The sequence below is a fragment of the Antechinus flavipes genome, chromosome 3 (genome assembly GCF_016432865.1).
Source record: "Antechinus flavipes isolate AdamAnt ecotype Samford, QLD, Australia chromosome 3, AdamAnt_v2, whole genome shotgun sequence".
Lineage (NCBI taxonomy): Eukaryota > Metazoa > Chordata > Mammalia > Dasyuromorphia > Dasyuridae > Antechinus > Antechinus flavipes.
The window spans coordinates 179265212-179271796 of NC_067400.1; the positions used below are offsets into that span (position 1 = coordinate 179265212).

At 40.2% G+C, this 6585-nt stretch overlaps 1 long non-coding RNA gene across 1 annotated transcript; it reads right to left on the minus strand.

Moving 5' to 3' along the window:
* Positions 1 to 260: 260 nt before the first annotated feature.
* Positions 261 to 2869, minus strand: LOC127553538 (uncharacterized). Its single transcript, XR_007951769.1, has 2 exons — positions 1723 to 2869; positions 261 to 701 (listed from the first exon to the last, which is right to left on the minus strand). It is a non-coding gene; the product is annotated as an uncharacterized LOC127553538 (long non-coding RNA).
* Between the last annotated feature and the right edge of the window lie 3716 nt (positions 2870 to 6585).

Here is a 6585-nt window from a genome sequence, read left to right on the forward strand (position 1 = left end):
TAGACCAGACTTTGAAAAAGATAGCAAAATTGCAGCCAGGGTGCTCCTTTGTCATAGGATCTCCTCTTCAAGCACAGTGCTACCGAGACTTGCTTTGTTACACAGAAGTAAGGCAAATACTAAACTATCACAGCAGTTCAAGATTTCCCTACTTTCCTATTTTAGGCTTTATTAGAAGAGGGAAAGTGGAGGATGAGTGGAAGGGAGGAAGAACTAAAAGAGGTAGGATAAAAAGAAGAGAATATACTTAGTCATACGCGTAGCTGTGATTTTTATTTCTTTATTCCTTTTCTAATTGAGTTAGTTTTTCTTTGAGGAGGGGAAGAGGAGGTAAGAAAGGGATGTGGAATGAAGAAGCATCGTGCTCTTCCCAGGGAAGAAAGAAGGAGAGTTCATTTTACTGTCCTTGGGTATTATGATTTTTTGGAAACAAACGCAGTTGAGTCGGATCCCCTATTTAGTTTGTGTTGTTGCTGGTTTGTCTGTCTGTGCTGTTTCGCTGCCTCTGGCTGGTAGCTTTACTTCCCCGAGTGGCCCTTTTAAAGGAAGTGCATTGGCTTCAGAGGGTGGGAGCTCTGAGTCCCTTACTCAATACCAAGACTGCCACTGCTGCTGCTGCGACTGGGGCTGCTGCTGCTTCTCAGGCCCCTGGATCCAGGCGATTGCACTAAGAACTAGTGCAATCCATCAGCAGCAAAGGCCTGTGGTGGGAAACAAAAGAAGTAGAAATCCTGAGAACCCATAGGGACGCACGCGCGCACGCACACATTCCCAGAGAGGCTTTCCTTCTCAGTGGGTAGCAGAATACTATCCACTGAACTGGCTGTGAGCTTTTGACTGCCCCCCACCAAATCAGAGGTATTGTATATAAAGGAGAATCCACACTGTGTGGAAACCATTACTCTATATTGCATCTGAGCTTTGTGAAAATGAATGTGTTCCCCCCTCTCCCCTCCCCACTTCCCCTTTCCTACTAAAGGTGAGTGCAGATTGCAATAGTTACTGCTCCGTTTTTGTTTGTCAAACAGGGCCCTTCTCTCGGGAAAGGGGCATGTGGCGGATCCCAGCCCAGGATTACATTAATCAAAGCATTATTTCCCCAGAGATGCAGAGCACAAATGATAGTAAATCCTAATAAAATTGGATCGCTGAGAAATTGAACGCTTTAAGTAATCTGCTCTGCCCGATAAAAACCTCAAATTTATACAGTGTGAATCTTAAAAAAAAATTCCATACCTATGTGATACTTGGATATTTTGTATGATCGCATATATGAGTGTGCTATGGTGTGTCTGAGTAGGCTGTATTCATACAAATTCCTTCTAAACCTCCAAGAAGGACAAGAGATTTTGTACTACTAAGGATTCTGATGGGTTTATAATCAATCAGGAAATAAGGACTATTTTTCTTTCAAGTATTTAGAGAGCAGCCATTTCAGAGAGCCCCGAGTGTCATTCTGTTTAGGAAGGTGAACTTTGTTGATTCACAACCTTCATTTGTCATGTGAGAACTACAACAATGAAGTGTTTACGAGGTCACTGGGAAATTCAAGTTCATATTTCACAAACATATATATATATATATGTATATAAATATATATACATGCATATACACATTTATATATACATACATGCATATACATAATGTATGTGGTGGGTGAGGAGTGGTAGAGTGGGAAAAGAAAAGGGGAAAAAAAGTGGTAGTATTCTCCCTTATCCTCACCTCCTCAGTAATGTGCTTGTCCATATAAACAAGGTACTGTGCCGTCACTATTATTTACAAATAATTCCAGCGAAGCGCTCAGCCCCCTTTTCCGGGAGAGTTGGCTGAGTGAGTGCAAGGAAGGGCAGTAACTTGCAACCTCCGATCCTTCCTCTCCCTTATCTTCACTATTTCCTCTTTGAGGGAAAGGCTGTTTACACTCAGTAGAGGGGGAAATGACAGTATTCCTTTCAAATCTTCCTATCTACCTCTTAAGGGAAGAGAGAACTAGAAATAAAGGATTGCAAGTTAGAATGATAGGGTGTTAGCAACTTCTCAAAGAACTACACAGTTCTACAAATGAGTGGAAGATAGAGAGGAATCGTCTCCTCCTCTTCCCTCCTTCCCCCAGCTCCCAAACCACCTAGTAATGATTAAGCAAAGCAAAACCAAACTAACCAACCGGCAAAACCCCAAATTCAATCCTGATTTCATGTTCGAGCCACGTATGACGGGATAAATATACATTACTATGATGCAGCCGCCACAACCCCCTATTAGGTAACAAATTTAATAACACAGACACATACACATACACACATATACCAGGTAAATAAGAATGACAGAAAAGCAAACAAATCAGAAGCGTCTTAATTGCTTTCATCGGCTTTGCCTGACCATTTCTGAAGATTTGCGGTTCTGAAAAAGCAATGTTGGAAGCTCTTTTTCTCCTAAACCAATAGTTGTACTTCATTTTTCTGCCTGTTTCAATTCCCTCAGCTCCGGTCGTCTCACGCGCGGGCGCGCACACACAACACACGCAAGCACAACAGCCTTTGACACTCCAGCGCTTTTGCACACGGGTGCACACTTAGCTCCTAGCAATATAGTCTTGTTTGTGCACGGACACTCATCCAGAGATCTACATCCATACATCGCCTTTCTCCCTGCCCTTGATGAGGAAAGGACACAGACTAGCTGCAGGAAGAGGAATGCATCAGGGGATGTGTTGTGCATGCGTGCGTATATGCATGAGATGCATGCATGTGTGCGTGTGAGAGTGAGAAGAACATCTCTCTGAAAGGTGCATCCTCCCGCGGTAGTCTTCAGTTTGGGCTTCATTAATTTTCAGATCAGTCCGTCCTCCCCTGCAGCCCCATACATACACCTCCCCTCACACCTCTCTCTCTCTCTCTCTCTCTCTCTCTCTCTCTCTCTCTCTCTCTCTCTCTCTCTCTCTCTCTCTCTCTCTCTCTCTCTCCTCTCTCTCTCTCTCCCCCCCCCCCCCGCCCATTCTTCACCTCCTGCCTCCCCCTTAGTTCATCTCTTCAGGACTGTGGGATGCTGATGAGTCCTGATGAGAGTTGCTTGTCTCCATTTCCAAACGGGAGCTTCTAGGAGTGGTGAGAAGGGAAGGGGAGAAAAAAAGAAGGCGTGTGTGTGTGTGTGTGTGTGTGTGTGTGTGTGTGTGTGTGTGTGATGGGGATGGGGTGGAGGGAGAGTGCTATGGGAAATGAGTACCGAGAATGATGTATGGGATAGAGTGGAGTGAAAAGGGAGAAGGAGTCAACCCGCCCTCTCCACCACTACTACGACTCCCCCAACTCCCTCCACTCCCAAGGTTTTCTGCTCTAGTCTTCCTTCATCTCGATTCTGACAGGAGAGTACTGCCCGCATTCAGCATCCAGGGGACTGCCTGCCTGCCGCCTTTGCGGCTCCTGCTGCTGTTGCTGCCCTTGCCACCGCGGCTTTTGCTGCCTCTGCCACCTCAGCGCGGCTGCCTCTGGCTGTCTTAGCGCTTCCTCGCTTTCGCCACGCCCGACGCCAGTGCAGCTGGGCAGCTGCCTCCGCCGAAGCTGACCCCAGGTAGCTGCCTTTTTCCTTCCACAGGGGCCACGCTTGGCGCTAGGCTGCGGAATGAAAGATGCCTTATAGCCTAACCAGAATCCCTGCGTGCAGCCTACGGGAATGCTGACCAGAAAACTGGGACTCTTTTCCATTGGTTTCCTCCTTCCTCTCAGTAGAAGAGAAGAGGGTGTGTATGTGTGTGTATGAGTGTGTGTATATGTGTGTGTGTGTGTGTGTGTGTGTGTGTGTGCGCGCGCACGCATTCTCATAGCGGACGAAGTAAGAGTATCCTTACTAAGGCGCGTTGTGATGCAAATTTAACCTTTGAGGACTTAGACCTAAAATTTGGGCCGGCTTTCTCCTTCTCTCCCTCCCTTTCCCTCCTTCCCCTCCCTCTTCCCTCCTCCACAGTATTTAAGACCCCTCCCCTGTTGATCTGATGCTCAGAACGCGCTGTCCTCTTTTGCTTTCTGACACGATGGATTAACAAATGACAGAATGTCTTTGCGTTTTTGTATGATTGAAATAAATATTAGAAAATATTCTGGGTTGATAATATTTCCAATAAACAATCAGATAATTAAGATTGTATCCGTCCCTCATTTCCCCCAGCCTCCAGTTCCCAAATCATATTAAGCTTGTAGTGGATTAGGTTATGTGATTTCTCTAGGTTTTTGCTTTCGTTGCGCTTTGTGGATGTGGGAGACTCAGAAGGACCTGAAAATGATTTCGGGGTTTCTAGCCTTTCTGACCCGCTCCTGATTCTCATCTGTGATCAGCTTCCTTAGTTTCTGTCCATCTTATTGGCTATTTGACTTTATAGATGTGAAATGTATACAGTCCTTGCAAAATGGAGTCTCAACTTTCTCCTTGTCCTAAAGCAGGTGAACTTCAGGATTTCATGGAAAACAGAAATGTCAGTAATCTCATGGTAAAAGAGAGAAAAATCAAGCTGGGGGAAGGAAACTCTCCAAATTTGGACCAAATTAAATCTCTTCTGGTTTAAAACGCTAAAGTGTTCAAGTTTGTTTAGCTCTCAAGGGAAAGCATTGCAGACAGGTTTAAAAAAAAGTTTAACACCTCCTTCTACTTTTACCCAAGAGATTAACCCCATTGCCAAAATGTATTTCTGATGGATTTTGATTCGTTGTTTTCTTAAAAGGATCTAAATTAAATATTGCAGTTGTTTCTCTAATTGATCTACTCTTTGAAACTAATGATTTTCAGGGCTTTCAATATGGAATATCTGTATATCTTTACATTTTAAAAATTAAAAAATAACTTCAGTATCATTCCTAATTTCTGTTTAGAATTTCTTTTTTTACGTAATTATTTCAACTACAGATAATCTCATATTGTTTTGCTGATTATTTTATTAGAATTAGGCAGCATCTTTGTAGAGTTTTAATTTTTTTCAGAAGTACTTTCATGGGTATTTGAGTTTTAAGATTAAAATTTTTATTAGGAATAATTATATACATTGATGTATTAAAATATAAACTTTTAAAAACCAAAGCTTATTCTTTATTTACACTCATGTTTTAGATCATTACTTTATAGGGCCTTCAAAGCAGAAAGTTCTGAAATGTAGTAACATTAAAAAAATTAAAACATATATTGGCACATAAAACTGGCAAAGGACAATGAATGAAACTACCTGAAAATAACTTAAATTTGGGATTGAAAATAAAATTTTCAATCTTATGGGGAAGAAAAGTAATAGGCAGTTAACTAACATTTTGTACTATACTCCTTGCCAAAAAGAATCATAACAAAACACAGCACAACAAACAATCCATCCCCTTAGTTATACAATTTACTAGTAGAGTATACATATTTGTATGTGTGATATATATACATAGGCATATGGCTGAATATAAATCATAACACAAATATCTATAGTACATCATAAAACAGAAATGGATAGACATATACATGTATCTACTCATCTCTATCTTCTTGGGTTTCACAATCAGATTTAAAAGAGACTTCCAAAAATGTTTATATAATACAACATTAATGAATGCATCTTTATCAAATATCAATAACTTTATAAAATTCTTGGCTTATAAAATGTTATACTTAAAATTTGCTTGAACTCACGTGATGCTCCAAACAGAACCAATAGAAAGAGTGCTCTTCTGTATAAAAATAGCAAACGTCATTATGCCTTGAAAGTAGGAAGGGGTGTCAATCTTAGAAGACATCATGGAAAAAAGTGAATGTATGCCCAATATTACTATTTGTAAGAAACTCTATTTAAAACAGCTGAGGATTTAGATAACCTGTTTCACATGAAGAAAAAGGAGCAACCTTCAGATTGCAAATTGAAAATGCAAACATTTTTATCTAGCAGAGCAATTTCATATAAAATTAAACTCAGAGATCTAAATTTTTTTGTTATTTTGTGTAAATGAAATATAGCTATTCTGGAATATGAATTCAATTCTGGAAGTAATAAAAAAGAACATTAGTTTTATTTTCTATTGCACTGCAAGGAAAACATTTTAAAATAGCTGATTAATGAGATGAAATGAACTGACACACTTTAATACTTTCATGGTCCTGTATATGTACTAAAACACATTCAAAAATCTAATGACAAAAAAATGAAATCATAAAATTGAAGTATATATGCCTATATTTAAGTGATTTATTTAAAATGAAAATATATAAAACATATCAATTGCTTTTTAAACTGAATCTTGAAACAGTGGACATTGAAAATGTTTGTGTGTGTGTGAGTGTGTGTGTGTGTGTGTGTGTGTGTGTGTGTGTGTGTATGTGTTTTGGAGGATGGGAGATTGTGCAGACTGGGAAATTATAGTTAAAATAGACCCTGGAGTCTATTGGCAAAGGTACATCATTTGGATAAAATACAGATGCAGATTTGTGCTGGGTAAACAAAAAAATGGCATTTTTTATTTGAACTTCTCTGTACTTCAAAAGTTATCTATCCTAAATGATAAATGAATCCAAAATTTGAAGGACTCAAGAAGTTTTGAAATACTCTCTGAGGGCTACATAAAAACATTT